Here is a 19355-nt window from a genome sequence, read left to right on the forward strand (position 1 = left end):
ACTACTATAATACTGCTCCTATATACAATAATATACTATAATACTGCCCCCTATATACAAGAATATAACTACTATAATCACGAACTGGAGAGAGTGAAACGGCTGCACATCCCATCTATGGCTGATACTAATGCCGCTAGGCCTATATTAAAAATCAACACCAGAGTGTCTGTATATGAATTGATCAAGCTATATTGCCCCGTGTACCACCGCGCAGGTCCTCTGGTCCACACGGGTCCCTACGCTAACTCCACACTGTTTCTTCCCTGAACCGTATTTTGTTTCTCTCTTTTCTCCGTGTTTTTGCACTCCTCCTGGTGAGACCCACATGACCGCAATTAGCAGGAGACACCTGAGTGCACATGGTTTTAATCCCTCCTGTTTTTTCCCATTCTGTTTGCAGCAGCTATGGTGAGTGTAATTCCTTATCCAGACTTGTGCTGCTTGGGGGCGACCCTCTCCGCCGGCGGTGCTGGCCGGGTTCTGGTGTGGTGTTTTTGGGTCTGGTCCTGTGGCATGGGGGTCGCAGGGCCGTCCCATGGCCCCCGTTCCCTGACTGTGCACGCCTGCGGGGTTGGTGGCCACTGACTGGCACGGTGGGGACTTAGTGTAGGGACCCATGTGTATCAGATACCGGCACGAGGTACATGGGGCAGTATGGCTTGATCAATTCATACACAAAATTCTGATGTGTTTCTTATTTAGCCTAGCGGCACTAGTATCAGCCATAGGTGTGAGGTGCAGCACTCTGTTTCTTCCCTGAACCGCATAACTACTATAATACTGCTCCTATATACAAGAATATAACTACTATAATACTGCCCCTATATACAGGAATATAACTACTATAATACTGCCCCCTATATACAATAATATACTATAATACTGCCCCCTATATACAAGAATATAACTACTATAATACTGGCCCCTATATACAAGAATATAACTACTGTATTACTGCTCCTATATACAAGAATATAACTACTATAATGTGCAGCACTCTGTTTCTTCCCTGAGCCACATAACTACTATAATACTGCTCCTATATACAGGAATATAACTGCTATAATACTGCTCCTATATACAGGAATATAACTGCTATAATACTGCCCCTATATACAGGAATATAACTACTATAATACTGCTCCCTGCAGGGCCGGTTTTAGACAAAATGTGGCCCTGGGCAAAGTTGAAGGTGGGGCCCCAAATGCTGAAACATTGTAGCAGCAATTTAAGGTCCCCATACTCTTTACTTTTTTGTCAGCGGTTGGCGCGCTGCTCGAGGTGGGGTGATCATCTTTGACCTTAAATAAGACCCCTCTGTGCCCCATATAGTAGATAGGTCCCTCTGTGCCTCCATAGTACATATAGTGGGTATCCCTCTGTAGGTAATTCTTCTGGTAGTTACCTCCACCACCCAGTATGTAGTATCCACCAATATAGGAGGCATCTCACTGTAGGTTATACACCTGTTAGCTAGCCCCCTGATAGTTGCCCCCTCAGCAGATAGCATCTCCACTGATAGTTACCCCCCAGCACATAGCATCTCCTAGGGCTGGGGCGATGTGGGCAGAAAATAAAATCTCGTTTTTTCTTTTCTCGATTTTTTTTATTTATTTTTTGATGGGTGTAGTAGTATAGGCATAGTGGATAAGGTGTGTAGTAATAGTAGAAGCACCTACATAGTGGATGAGGGGTGTAGTAGTAGATAAGGGGAGTAGCAGTTTTCGGAGTAGTAGTAGTATCAGGAGTGGAGGTAATAATAGCAATGGTAGTGAGACCAGTATTAGGGGTAGTAGTAGAGCAGGATTGGGGGTAGTAGTAGAGCAGTATTAGGAGTAGTATTGGGGGTAATAGTAGGGCAGTATTGGGGGTAGTAGTAGGACAGTATTAGGAGTAGTATTGGGGGTAGTAGTAGGGCACTATTGGGGGTAGTAGTAGAGCAGTATTAGGAGTAGTATTGGGGGTAGTAGTAGGGCACTATTGGGGGTAGTAGTAGAGCAGTATTAGGAGTAGTATTGGGGGTAATAGTAGGGCAGTATTGGGGGTAGTAGTAGGACAGTATTAGGAGTAGTATTGGGGGTAGTAGTAGGGCACTATTGGGGGTAGTAGTAGAGCAGTATTAGGAGTAGTATTGGGGGTAGTAGTAGAGCAGTATTAGGAGTAGTATTGGGGGTAGTAGTAGGGCAGTATTAGGAGTAGTATTGGGGGTAGTAGTAGGGCAGTATTAGGAGTAGTATTGGGGGTAGTAGTAGGGCAGTATTGGGGGTAGTAGTAGGGCAGTATTAGGAGTAGTATTGGGGGTAGTAGTAGGGCAGTATTGGGGGTAGTAGTAGAGCAGTATTAGGAGTAGTATTGGGGGTAGTAGTAGGGCAGTATGGGGTAGTAGTAGGGCAGTATTAGGAGTAGTATTGGGGGTAGTAGTAGAGAAGTATTAGTAGTATTGGGGGGAGTAGTAGGGCAGTATGGGGGTAGTAGTAGAGCAGTATTAGGAGTAGTATTGGGGTAGTAGTAGGGCAGTATTTGGGGTAGTAGTAGAGCAGTATTGGGGGTAGTAGTAGAGCAGTATTAGGAGTAATATTGGGGGTAGTAGTAGGGCAGTATTGGGGGTAGTAGTAGAGCAGTATTAGTAGCATTAGGGGTAGTAGTAGGGCAGTATGGGGGTACTAGTAGGGCAGTATTGGGGTTAGTAGTAGAGCAGTATTAGGAGTAGTATTGGGGTAGTAGTAGGGCAGTATTTGGGGTAGTAGTAGAGCAGTATTGGGGGGAGTAGTATTGGGGTTATAGTAGGGCACTATTGGGGGTAGTAGTAGGGCAGTATTAGGAGTAGTATTGGGGGTAGTAGTAGGGCACTATTGGGGGTAGTAGTAGGGCAGTATTAGGAGTAGTATTGGGGGTAGTAGTAGGGCACTATTGGGGGTAGTAGTAGGGCAGTATTAGGAGTAGTATTGGGGGTAGTAGTAGGGCAGTATTGGGGGTAGTAGTAGGGCAGTATTGGGGGTAGTAATAGAGCAGTATTAGGAGTAGTATCGGGGGTAGTAGTAGAGCAGGGGAGAGATATGGGGGTACTGTATCATACAGAATCCCCTCCCCATATGCTGTTCACTAGGCCCTGAATGGGGGAGGGGATCCTGTGTGATTCAGCACCCACCTCCATCATGTACTGCTCAGGGCCTGGTGCCTGTAGATACAGAGGGAGGAGGGCCCTGACCAGTATATGGTGGAAGGGGGGACTGCATCATACAAGATTCCCTTCCTGTATACTGTTCGCTAGGTATATGGGGAGGGGGTTACTGTTTTATAAAGACCCCCAAAGCTCCGCCCACCCACGGCCGTAAGCCCCGCCCCTTTGTCACAAGCCCCGCCTCCAGCCTCCGCGACCCTCTGCCCCAAACCCCCCCCCCCCCCCCAGCCTCCTTTTCTTTACCTGGGCTTGCCGTTCGTCCTCTTCTCTAGGGCACAGGCAGCCGTTCTTCTCTTCTCTGCGGTCCTCACAGCTCAGCTCCTTCGTTCATTAGTGGAGCAGGGGAGCTGCTTGTGCTGCTCTGCTTCCTGCTCCACTAATGAAGGAAGGAGCCCCAGGGGGATGGGGGCCCTGGGCAAGTGCCCACTTTGCCCCCCCCTAACGCCGGCCCTGGCTCCCTGTATACAAGAATGTAACTACTATAATACTGCTCCTTGTATACAAGAATATAACTACTATAATACTGCCCCCTATATACAAGAATATAACTACTATAATACTGCCCCTATATACAAGAATATAACTACTATAATACTGCTCCTATATACAAGAATATAACTACTATATTACTGCCTCCTATATACAAGAATATAACTACTATATTACTGCTCCTATATACAAGAATATAACTACTATAATACTACTCTCTATATACAAGAATATAACTACTATAATACTGCTCCTATATACAGGAATATAACTACTATAATACTGCTCCTATATACAAGGATATAACTACTATATTACTGCTCCTATATACAAGAATATAACTACTATAATACTACTCTCTATATACAAGAATATAACTACTATAATACTGCTCCTATATACAGGAATATAACTACTATAATACTGCTCCTATATACAAGGATATAACTACTATATTACTGCTCCTATATACAAGAATATAACTACTATAATGCAATACAGGAGAGAAAAGATCACTGCACCTCACACCTATGGCTGACACTAATGCCTCTCGGCTGCATAAAAAACATCAGAATTTTGTGTATGAATTGATCAAGCCATACTGCCCCATGTACTGCATGCAGGTATCTGATACACATGGGTCCCTACACTAAGTCCACACTGTGCCGGTCAGTGACCACCACCACCCCCGCAGGCGTGCACAGGCAGGGAAGGGAGGCCATGGAATGGCCCTGCGACCCCCATATCACAGGACCCGACCCAAAAACACCACACCAGAACCCGGCCAGCACCGCCGGCGGAGAAGGTCGCCCCCAAACAGCACGAGTCTGGATAAGGTATTGCACTCACCATAACTACTGCAGATAGAATGGGACAAACAGGAGGGATTAAAAACATGTGCACTCAGGTGTCTCCTGCTGATTGCGGTCATGTGGGTCTTCCAGGAGGACTGCAAAACACGTAGAAAAGAAAAAAAGCAAAATGCAATACAGGAGAGAAAAGAGCGCTGCACCTCACACCTATGGCTGACACTAGTGCCTCTCGGCTGCATAAAAAAATCTGCAGTAGCTATGGTGAGTGCAATACCTTATCCAGACTCGTGCTGTTTGGGGGCGACCTCCGCCGGCGGTGCTGGCCGGATTCTGGTGTGGCATTTTTGGGTCTGGTCCTGTGATATGGGGGTCGCAGGGCCGCTCCATGGCCCCCGTTCCCTGACTGTGCACGCCTGCGGGGGTGGTGGTCACTGACCGGCACAGTGTGGACTTAGTGTAGGGACCCATGTGTATCAGATACCTGCACGAGGTACATGGGGCAGTATGGCTTGATCAATTCATACACAAAATTCTGATGTTTTTTATGCAGCCTAGAGGCACTAGTATCAGCCATAGGTGTGAGGTGCAGTGATCTTTTCTCTCCTGTATTGCATAACTACTATAATACTGCTCCTATATACAAGAATATAACTACTATAATACTGCTCCTATATACAGGAATATAACTACTATAATACTGCTCCTATATACAAGGATATAACTACTATAATACTGCTCCTATATACAGGAATATAACTACTATAATACTGCTCCTATATACAGGAATATAACTACTATAATACTGCCTCCTACATATATAAGAATATAACTACTATAATACTGCCCCTATATACAGGAATATAACTACTATAATACTGCTCCTATATACAAGGATATAACTACTATAATACTGCTCCTATATACAAGAATATAACTACTATAATACTGCCCCCTACATACAAGAATATAACTACTATAATACTGCCTCCTATATACAAGAATATAACTACTATAATACTGCTCCTATATACAGGAATATAACTACTATAATACTGCCTCCTATATACAGGAATATAACTACTATAATACTGCCCCCTATATACAAGAATATAACTACTATAATACTGCCCCTATATACAGGAATATAACTACTATAATGTGTAATAGGTAGACAAAAACAGCACTCACCCGGTATCTTCTATCAGCTCACTTTATTCCATGTGCCGCGGATAGCAGGGAGGGAGAGGTAAGGACGCGCACTGGGATGGCCGTTTCGGGGACACAAAGGTCGACAAAGGGTGCGTGTCCCCGAAACGACCGTCCCAGTGCGCGTCCTTACCTCTCCCTCCCTGCTATCCGCGGCACATGGAATAAAGTGAGCTGATAGAAGATACCGGGTGAGTGCTGTTTTTGTCTACCTATTACACAGTGTACCCCTGCTCTATCGTCTTGCACCCCCGGTTTTCAGCTGAATACAGCGCGGTGTATCCTGCATTCTCATACCCTTGGATCCATAGACACTGGAGTATTGACTGGCGGTGCGGGTCAGCTGTACCTTCCCCCTGCAGCTATAACTACTATAATACTGCTCCTATATACAAGAATGTACAGCAGGGAGGATAAGTAGTGGATACGCTGCTGATTTTGCAGGTTTTCCCACTTACATAGAATGGAGAGATGTGTAATATTTCTGGTAACGTCACCTGTGAGAGACAGAATCTATAGAACAGGGGTCCTCAACTGGCGGACCGCGGTCCGAACCCGGACCGCGGAGGCCAGCTGTCCGGACCCCTGGTCAGACCTCCTAACCGCCCCGGATCCGGTCCGTCCCGGGGCGGTTAGGAGGTCCCGCTCCCTACCGCACTGCCTCCCGCCCCATAGTCGTACTGTCCTTAGATGTCAGTACGCCTGTGGGGCTGGGGGCAGTGTCGGTCCGGCCCCCAGCACCACAGACTTCAGTGTACGCTGCCGGCCTGTCCTTCCCGGAAGTGCAGGCCGGCGGCGTACGCTGAGATCACTGATGCGCACTCTGCTGGGGAATCCCCGGGACGTCCCTACAGAGCGCGTATCAGCCGGGGGCCGGACCGACGGGAAGAGAAGAAGACAGCCGCAGCGGGGAACGAGGTGCTAGGGGAGTTGTTTTTGTTATTTTTTTTTTCTGTCTGGGGGGCATCTACAAGGGGAGAGCGCACAGGTGGACTATATACTGCAGGGGGGACCTCACAGGGGGCTATATACTACTGAGGGGGCTATATACTACTGGGGGGAGCGCACAGGGGGCTATATACTACAGGGGGGGACCTCACAGGGGGCTATATACTACTGGGGGGAGCGCACAGGGGGCTATATACTACAGGGGGGACCATACAGGGGGCTATATACTACTGAGGGGGCTATATACTACTGGGGGGAGCGCACAGGGGGCTATATACTACAGGGCGGACCTCACAGGGGGCTATATACTACTGAGGGGGCTATATACTACTGGGGGAGCGCACAGGGGGCTATATACTACAGGGGGGACCTCACAGGGGGCTATATACTACTGAGGGGGCTATATACTACTGGGGGGAGCGCACAGGGGGTTATATACTACAGGGGGTACCTCACAGGGGCTATATACTACAGGGGGAAAGCACAAGGGGGGCTATATACTACTGGGGGGGACCTCAGGGGGCTATATACTACTGGGGGGAGAGCACAGGGGCGCTATATACTACTGGGGGGAGCTCACAGGGGGCTATATACTACAGGGGGACAGCACACGGGGGGGCTATATACTACAGGGGGAGCTCATAGGGGGCTATATACTACAGGGGGGAGCTCACAGGGGGGCTATATACTACTTGGGTAGAGCTCACGGGGGCTATATACTACTGGGGGGAGCTCACAGGGGGCTATATACTACAGGGGGAGAGTACAGGGGGGCTATATACTACTGGGGGGAGCTCACAGGGGGCTATATACTACTGGGGGACAGCGCACAGGGGGCTATATACTACAGGGGGAGAGCGCACAGGGGGCTATATACTACTGGGGGGAGCTCACAGGGGGCTATATTCTACAGGGGGAGAGCGCACGGGGAGGCTATATACTACTGGGGGGAGCTCATAGGGGGCTATTATCCTTACCCCACGAGGCGAGATCTTGCATGGAGTCTCAGAGTGAGAAAGTTTGAGAGTAATCTTGTGTTTCTTTCATTTTCCAATAATTGCACCAACAGTCATTGCCTTCTCAGCAAGCTGCTTGCCTATTGTCATGTAGCCCACCCCAGCCTTGTGCAGGTCTACAGTTTTCTCCCTGGTGTTCTTAGCTCTTTGGTATTGGAGTAGGAGGAGCTTCTTTTAGAGAAACTAACAGATCTATGAGAGGCAGAATTCTCGCAGGTTGGTCGGTGATGAAATCCTTATTTAAAGGAGAAGTCCAGACTAAATGTATTTTTTAATGCGTTATTACATAAAGAAAGTTAGACAGATTTCTAATATACACTAATTATGGGAAATGCACATATACTGCTAGTTCCTTCAATTTAGTAGATCAGACAGGCTTCAATTCTGCTAAAAAAAAATGTGACGTCACGAATCAGTTGTAATTCCCTTGTAAGTGTCCAGCAGGAGGCGCAGTGTATGGAGAAATGATGTTGTAAGAATAACTATATCACAAGTAGCAGCAGCCCCACCACAGCACACAGGATGGGGCTGCAGGCACTTGTGGTGCGGCTGCCCCCCTTCAGCTGCCTCCCCCCGTGCCAGCAGACCTCCAGTGAACACCCCCATCCCCTAAAGACCCCCAAACTACCCCATCACAAGTGCTAGCAGCCCCGTCCACGGCACATAGGACGGGGCTGCTGGCACCTGTAGTGCAGCTGCCCCCAACACCCCCCAGCGGACCAGCGATTCCCCCCCCCCCCCCCCGACAAAACCCCTAAACTACCCCCATCAGAAGTACCAGCAGCCCCGTCTATGGCACATAGGACAGGGCTTCTGGCACTTGTGATGGGGGTGGTTTGGGGGTCTTTAGGGGGTGGGGGTGTTCACTGGGGGCTGCTAGTGCTGGGGGGAGGCAGCTGAAGGGGGGGAGCGACACCACATGTGCCATCAGCCCCGTCCTTTGTGCCGTGGATGGGGCTGCTGCCACTTGTGATATAGTTATTCTTACAATGTCATTTTTCCATACACTGCGCCCACTGCTGGACACTTCATAGGAATTACAACTGATTCGTGATGTCACTTTTTTTTAGGAGAATTGAAGCCTGTCTGATCTAGTAAATTGAGGGAAATAGCAGTATATGTGCATTTCCCATAATTAGTGTATATTAGAAATTTGTCTAACTTTCCTTATGTAATAACATATTAAAAAAATACATTTTGCCCGGAGTTGTCTTTTAATGTAATAAACTGCAGAATAATTATTTATAAATCCTACAATGTGATTATCTGGAATGTTCTATAGATTCTGTCTCTCACAGGGGAAGTGACCGACCAGAAATATTACACATCTCTCCATTCTATGTAGGTGGGAAAACCTGCAAAATCAGCAGCGTATCACATACTTATCCTCCCCGCTATATATGCTACTATAATAGTGCTCCAATATAAGCACAGCATCTTCTGGACAGTAACATGTATATTCCATGTGGATGTGGGTAAATGTCGGTCATGGATAGTATAACTCTAATCAGTCACAGGCTTCTTACAGGGGGCAGATTGGTGAAATCAGTCTGTTATTCCTGGCTATTATGTGATGTCACTACTAGTTTACATAGGACTGGTCGCCATCTGCTGTCAGTATTTACACAGGACTGCAGGGCACTTGTCACCCTTGTCCACTAGTCACAGCCTCCAGCTATACACTGATTTATTTTTCCCTATGTCAGAGAGTACATTCTGTATTCAGCTATGCTAAGAATGGAGTATTTGGTCATCAGCCACTAGGTGGCAGCACTATATTGGTTGTTTTTTGTCTCATGGCTATGGTTCTCTATGGTTAGGGTAAGATACTACAGTAACAGCACTAACAGATGACTGGGACACAGCTGGACCACAATTAGGCTAAAAGTCATGGATATTTAAGGGGTATTCCAGGCAAATACATTTTATTTCTGTTTTTACAGTGACACAATCCCTCTGCTTGTGACACAGACAGCTCCCCCCAGTGTAATGTCTATTCTAATGGTAATATGTATTATATAGTCATCAGGGGAGGCTGCAGCACTAGTGACACAGACAGCTCCCCCAGTATAATGTCTATTCTAATGGTAATATGTATTATATAGACATCAGGGGAGGCTGCAGCACTAGTGACACAGACAGCTTCCCCAGTATAATGTCTATTCTAATGGTAATATGTAGTATATAGACATCAGGGGAGGCTGCAGCACTAGTGACACAGACAGCTTCCCCAGTGTAATGTCTATTCTAATGGTAATATGTATTATATAGACATCAGGGGAGGCTGCAGCACTAGTGACACAGACTACTTCTCCCAGTGTAATGTCTATTCTAATGGTAACCTGTAATGTATAGACATTAGGGGGGCTGCAGCACTAGTGACACAGATAGCTCCCCCAGTATAAAGTCTATTCTAATGGTAACATGTATTATATAGACATCACGGGAGGCTGCAACACTAGTTACACAGACAGCTCCCCCAGTGTAATGTCTATTCTAATGGTAACATGTAATATATAGACATCAGGGGAGGCTGCAGCACTAGTGACACAGACAGCTCCCCAGTATAATGTCTATTCTAATGGTAACATGTATCATATAGACATCAGGGGAGGCTGCAGCACTAGTGACACAGACAGCTCCCCCAGTATAATGTCTATTCTAATGGTAACATGTATTATATAGACATCAGGGGAGACTGCAGCACTAGTTACACAGACAGCTCCCCCAATGTAATGTCTATTCTAATGGTAACATAACATATAGACATCAGGGGAGGCTGCAGCACTAGTGACACAGACAGCTCCCCCCAGTATAATGTCTATTCTAATGGTAACATGTAATATATAGACATCAGGGGAGGCTGCAGCACTAGTGACACAGACAGCTCCCCCCAGTATAATGTCTATTCTAATGGTAACATGTATTATATAGACATCAGGGGAGGCTGCAGCACTAGTGACACAGACAGCTCCCCCAATGTAATGTCTATTCTAATGGTAACATGTAATATATAGACATCAATGGGGGCTGCAGCACTAGTGACACAGACAGCTCCCCCCATTGTAATGTCTATTATATAGACATTAGCGGAGGCTGCAGCACTAGTGACACAGACAGCTCCTCCCGTGTAATGTCTATTCTGGTGGTAACTTGTAATATATTGACATCAGGGGAGGCTGCAGCACTAATTACACAGACAGCTCCCCCCAGTGTAAGGACCAGGGCTTGAGCAGACCTGCAGTTATTAACAAGTAAATGAAGTAAAATAGCCATTTCAGCTGTACTTTTTCTTTCCGATCTCGTCAGAGGTGCAGGTTCTAGAAGTGAGATATTCTATCTATATGACATAAATGTCCCAAATAGGAACACCCGTATAGTCATTATGAAGTGAGTGTCAACTAGTGATGTCTGCATGCATCTACAACCTTATTGTATATTTGCACCAATAGAAGTGTGGAATCAAAGACATAGTTAAAACAATACACTGTGGCCAACAACTTCACATAGATGTCATGTCATATACCTCTGATCATGGGAAGAACTTTCAGAGATATTTATACTTATTACAGATTCTAGATGTGTTCTCATAAGAAGTTGCAAATTAGGACACACACCCTATTCATGACTCCATACAAACCTTTTAATATAGGGAGGGGCACTATTACCAGCCGGTATACAAACAGTAAATATGGGTGGCCACATACTGGTATACACAGCACAGGTACAGTATACACATCTCCTCCTCACACTACTACTACACCATGACAGGTATACACAGCACAGGTACAGTATACACATCTCCTCACACCACTACTACTACTACTACTACACCATGACAGCTATACACAGCACAGGTACAGTATACACATCTCCTCCTCACACTACTACTACACCATGACAGGTATACACAGCACAGGTACAGTATACACATCTCCTCACACTACTACTACTACTACACCATGACAGGTATACACAGCACAGATACAGTATACACATCTCCTCTTCACACTACTACTTCACCATGACAGGTATACACAGCACAGGTACAGTATACACATCTCCTCCTCACACAACTACTACACCATGACAGGTATACACAGCGCAGGTACAGTATACACATCTCCTCACACCACTACTACTACTACTACTACTACACCATGACAGGTATACACAGCACAGGTACAGTATATACATCTCCTCCTCACACCACTACTACTACTACTACTACTACACCATGACAGGTATACACAGCACAGGTACAGTGTACACATCTCCTCCTTACACTACTACACCATGACAGGTATACACAGCACAGGTACAGTATACACCTCTCCTTCTCACACTACTACTAGTACACCTCATACTACTACTACACTATGACAAGTATACACAGCACAGGTACAGTATACACATCTCCTCCTCATTCTACTACTACTACACCATGACAGGTATACACAGCACAGGTACAGTATACACATCTCCTCCTCATTCTACTACACCATGACAGGTATACACAGCACAGGTACAGTATACACATCTCCTCCTCACACTACTACTACACCATGACAGGTATACACAGCACAGGTACGGTATACACATCTCACACTAGTACTACTACACCATGACAGGTATACACAGCACAGGTACAGTATACACATCTCCTCATACTACTACTACACTATGACAGGTATACACAGCACAGGTACAGTATACACATCTCCTCCTCATTCTACTACTACTACACCATGACAGGTATACACAGCACAGGTACAGTATACACATTTCCTCATACTACTACTACTACTACTACACTATGACAGGTATACACAGCACAGGTACAATATACACATCTCCTCCTCATACTACTACTACTACTACTACTACTACTACTACTACTACACCATGACAGGTATACACAGCACAGGTACAGTATACACATCTCCTCACACTACTACTACTACTACTACTACCACTACACCATAACAGGTATACACAGCACAGGTACAGTATACACATCTCCTCTTCACACTACTACTACACCATGACAGGTATACCCACACAGGTACAGTATACACATCTCCTCCTCACACTACTACTACTACACCATGACAGGTATACACAGCACAGGTACAGTATACACATCTATTCCTCACACTACTACTACACCATGACAGGTATACACAGCACAGGTACAGTATACACATCTATTCCTCACACTACTACTACACCATGACAGGTATACACAGCACAGGTACAGTATACACATCTCCTCCTCACACTACTACTACACCATGACAGGTATACACAGCACAGTTACAGTATACACATCTCCTCACACTACTACTACACCATGACAGGTATACACAGCACAGGTACTGTATACACATCTCCTTACACTACTACTACACCATGACAGGTATACACAGCACAGGTACAGTATACACATCTCCTCCTCATACTACTACTACTACACCATGACAGGTATACACAGCACAGGTACAGTATACACATCTCCTCACACTACTACTACTACTACTACACTATGACAGGTACACACAGCACAGGTACAGTATGCATATCTCCTCCTCACACTACTACTACTACTACACTATGACAGGTACACACAGCACAGGTACAGTGTACACATCTCCTCCTCACACTACTACTACACCATGAAAGGTATACACAGCACAGGTACAGTATACACATCTCCTCCTCACACTACTACTACACCATGACAGGTATACACAGCACAGGTACAGTATACACATCTCCTCATACTACTACTACTACACCATGACAGGTATACACAGCACAGGTACAGTATACACATCTCCTCTTCACACTGCTACTTCACCATGACAGGTATACACAGCACAGGTACAGTATACACATCTCCTCATACTACTACTACTACTACTACACCATGACAGGTATACACAGCACAGGTACAGTATACACATCTCCTCCTCACACTACTACTACACCATGACAGGTATACACAGCACAGGTACAGTATACACATCTCCTCCTCACACTACTACTACTACACCATGACAGGTATACACAGCACAGGTACAGTATACACATCTCCTCACACTACTACTACTACTACACCATAACAGGTATACACAGCGCAGGTACAGTGTACACATCTCCTCCTCACACTACTACACCATGACAGGTATACCCAGCACAGGTATAGTATACACATCTCCTCCTCACACTACTACACCATGACAGGTATACACAGCACAGGTACAGTATACACCTCTCCTTCTCACACTACTACTAGTACACCATGACAGGTATACACAGCACAGGTACAGTATACACATCTCCTCACACTACTACTACTACTACTACTACACCATGACAGGTATACACAGCACAGGTACAGTATACACCTCTCCTTCTCACACTACTACTACTAGTACACCATGACAGGTATACACAGCACAGGTACGTTATACACATCTCCTCACACTACTACTACTACTACTACACCATGACAGGTATACACAGCACAGGTACAGTATACACCTCTCCTTCTCACACTACTACTAGTACACCATGACAGGTATACACAGCACAGGTACAGTATACACATCTCCTCACACTACTACTACTACTACTACTACTACTACTACACCATGACAGGTATACACAGCACAGGTACAGTATACACCTCTCCTTCTCACACTACTACTACTAGTACACCATGACAGGTATACACAGCACAGGTACGTTATACACATCTCCTCACACTACTACTACTACACCATGACAGGTATACACAGCACAGGTACAGTATACACCTCTCCTTCTCACACTACTACTAGTACACCATGACAGGTATACACAGCACAGGTACAGTATACACATCTCCTCACACTACTACTACTACTACTACTACTACTACTACTACACCATGACAGGTATACACAGCACAGGTACAGTATACACCTCTCCTTCTCACACTACTACTACTAGTACACCATGACAGGTATACACAGCGCAGGTACAGTATACACATCTCCTCACACTACTACTACTACTACTACTACACCATGACAGGTATACCCAGCACAGGTATAGTATACACATCTCCTCCTCACACTACTACACCATGACAGGTATACACAGCGCAGGTACAGTATACACATCTCCTCACACTACTACTACTACTACTACACCATGACAGGTATACACAGCACAGGTACAGTATACACCTCACCTTCTCACACTACTACTAGTACACCATGACAGGTATACACAGCACAGGTACAGTATACACATCTCCTCACACTACTACTACTACACCATGACAGGTATACACAGCACAGGTACAGTATACACCTCTCCTTCTCACACTACTACTACTAGTACACCATGACAGGTATACACAGCACAGGTACAGTATACACATCTCCTCATACTACTACTACACTATGACAGGTATACCCAGCACAGGTACAGTATACACATCTCCTCACACTACTACTATACCATGACAGGTATACACAGCACAGATACAGTATACACATCTATTCCTCACACTACTACTACACCATGACAGGTATACACAGCACAGGTACAGTATACACATCTCCTCACACTACTACTACTACTACTACTACTACACCATGACAGGTATACACAGCACAGGTGTACAGTATACACATCTCCTCCTCACACTACTACTACATCATGACAGGTATACACAGCACAGGTACAGTATACACATCTCCTCACACTACTACTACACCATGACAGGTATACACAGCACAGGTACAGTATACACATCTCCTCACACTACTACTACACCATGACAGGGATACACAGCACAGGTACAGTATACACATCTCCTCCTCACACTACTACTACTACACCATGACAGGTATACACAGCACAGGTACAGTATACACATCTCCTCTTCACACTACTACTTCACCATGACAGGTATACACAGCACAGGTACAGTATACACATCTCCTCTTCACACTACTACTTCACCATGACAGGTATACACAGCACAGTTACAGTATACACATCTCCTCCTCACACTACTACTACACCATAACAGGTATACACAGCACAGGTACAGAATACACATCTCCTCCTCACACTACTACTACTACTACACCATGACTGGTATACACAGCACAGGTACAGTATACACATCTCCTCCTCATACTACTACTACACCATGACTGGTATACACAGCACAGGTACAGTATACACATCTCCTCCTCACACTATTACTACTACTACTACACCATGACAGGTATACACAGCACAGGTACAGTATACACATCTCCTCCTCATACTACTACTACTACACCATGACAGGTATACACAGCACAGTTACAGTATACACATCTCCTCTTCACACTACTACATCACCATGACAGGTATACACAGCACAGGTACAGTATACACATCTCCTCCTCACACTACTACTACTACTACTACACCATGACAGGTATACCCACACAGGTACAGTATACACATCTCCTCACACTACTACTACACCATGACCGGTATACACAGCACAGGTACAGTATACACATCTCCTCCTCATACTACTACTACTACACCATGACAGGTATACACAGCACAGTTACAGTATACACATCTCCTCTTCACACTACTACATCACCATGACAGGTATACACAGCACAGGTACAGTATACACATCTCCTCCTCACACTACTACTACTACTACACCATGACAGGTATACCCACACAGGTACAGTATACACATCTCCTCCTCACACTACTACTACTGCACCATGACAGGTATACACAGCACAGGTACAGTATACACATCTCCTCACACTACTACTACTACTACTACTACACCATGACAGGTATACACAGCACAGGTACAGTATACACATCTCCTCTTCACACTACTACTTCACCATGACAGGTATACACAGCGCAGGTACAGTATACACATCTCCTCCTCACACTACTACTACTACTACTACTACTACACCATGACAGGTATACACAGCACAGGTACAGTATACACATCTCCTCCTCACACTACTACTTCACCATGACAGGTATACACAGCACAGGTACAGTATACACATCTCCTCCTTACACTACTACTACACCATAACAGGTATACACAGCACAGGTACAGTATACACATCTCCTCCTCATACTACTACTACACCATGACAGGTATACACAGCACAGGTACAGTATACACATCTCCTCACACTACTACTACACCATGACCGGTATACACAGCGCAGGTACAGTATACACATCTCCTCCTCACACTACTACTACTACTACTACTACTACACCATGACAGGTATACACAGCACAGGTACAGTATACACATCTCCTCCTCACACTACTACTTCACCATGACAGGTATACACAGCATAGGTACAGTATACACATCTCCTCCTTACACTACTACTACACCATAACAGGTATACACAGCACAGGTACAGTATACACATCTCCTCCTCATACTACTACTACACCATGACAGGTATACACAGCACAGGTACAGTATACACATCTCCTCACACTACTACTACACCATGACCGGTATACACAGCACAGGTACAGTATACACATCTCCTCCTCATACTACTACTACTACTACACCATGACAGGTATACACAGCACAGTTACAGTATACACATCTCCTTTTCACACTACTACTTCACCATGACAGGTATACACAGCACAGGTACAGTATACACATCTCCTCTTCACACTACTACTTCACCATGACAGGTATACACAGCACAGGTACAGTATACACATCTCCTCCTTACACTACTACTACACCATAACAGGTATACACAGCACAGGTACAGTATACACATCTCCTCCTCATACTACTACTACACCATGACAGGTATACACAGCACAGGTACAGTATACACATCTCCTCCTCACACTACTACTACACCATGACAGGTATACACAGCACAGGTACAGTATACACATCTGCTCACACTACTGCTACACCATGACAGGTATATACAGCACAGGTACAGTATACACATCTCCTCCTCACACTATTACTACTACTACACCATAACAGGTATACACAGCACATGTACAGTATACACATCTCCTCCTCATACTACTACTACTACTACACCATGACAGGTATACACAGCACAGGTACAGTATACACATCTCCTCCTCATACTACTACTTCACCATGACAGGTATACACAGCACAGGTACAGTATACACATCTCCTCCTCATACTACTACTACACCATAACAGGTATACACAGCACAGGTACAGTATACACATCTCCTCCTCATACTACTACTACTACTACTACTACACCATGACAGGTATACACAGCACAGGTACAGTATATACATCTCCTCACACTACTACTACACCATGACAGGTATACACAGCACAGGTACAGTATACACATCTCCTCTTCACACTACTACTTCACCATGACAGGTATACACAGCACAGGTACAGTATACACATCTCCGAACACTACTACTACACCATAGCAGGTATACACAGCACAGGTACAGAATACACATCTCCTCACACTACTACTACACCATCACAGGTATACACAGCACAGGTACAGTGTACACATCTCCTCACACTACTACTACTACTACTCTTATATCATGACAGGTATACACAGCACAGGTACAGTATACACATCTTCTCACACTACTACTACTACTACTACACCATGACAGGTATACACAGCACAGGTACAGTATACACATCTCCTCACACTACTACTATACCATGACAGGTATACACAGCACAGGTACAGTGTACACATCTTCTCACACTACTGCTACACCATGACAGGTATATACAGCACAGGTAAAGTATACACTCACACTACTAATTCACCATGACAGGTATACACAGCACAGGTACAGTATACACATCTCCTCCTCACACTACTACACCATCACAGGTATACACAGCACAGGTACAGTATACACATCTCCTCCTCACACTACTACACCATGACAGGTATACACAGCACAGGTACAGTATACACATCTCAAACTACTACTACTACTACACCATGACAGGTATACACAGCACAGGTACAGTATACACATCTTCTTCTCACACTACTACTACTACTACTACTACACCATGACAGGTATACACAGCACAGGTACAGTATAAACATCTCCTCACACTACTACTACACCATGACAGGTATACACAGCACAGGTACAGTATACACATCTCCTCACACTACTACTACACCATGACAGTTATACACAGCACAGGTACAGTATATACATCTCCTCCTCACACTACTACACCATGACAGGTATACACAGCACAGGTACAGTATACACATCTCCTCCTCACACTACTACTACACCATGACAGGTATACACAGCACAGGTACTGTATACACATCTCCTTACACTACTACTACACCATAACAGGTATACACAGCACATGTACAGTATACACATCTCCTTACACTACTACTACACCATGACAGGTATACACAGCACAGGTACAGTGTACACATCTCCTCACACTACTGCTACACCATGACAGGTATACACAGCACAGGTACAGTATACACATCTCCTCACACTACTACTATACCATGACAGGTATACACATCACAGGTACAGTGTACACATCTCCTCACACTACTACTATACCATGACAGGTATACACAG

General features: G+C 45.1%; 1 protein-coding gene across 5 annotated transcripts in view; it reads right to left on the bottom strand.

The window, feature by feature from the left end:
• Positions 1–19355, bottom strand: part of PLPPR2 (phospholipid phosphatase related 2) — a 126071-nt gene that overhangs the window by 45121 nt on the left and 61595 nt on the right. The window lies entirely within an intron of this gene.

Source organism: Dendropsophus ebraccatus, chromosome 1 (assembly GCF_027789765.1).
Source record: "Dendropsophus ebraccatus isolate aDenEbr1 chromosome 1, aDenEbr1.pat, whole genome shotgun sequence".
NCBI classification, from domain to species: Eukaryota; Metazoa; Chordata; class Amphibia; order Anura; family Hylidae; genus Dendropsophus; species Dendropsophus ebraccatus.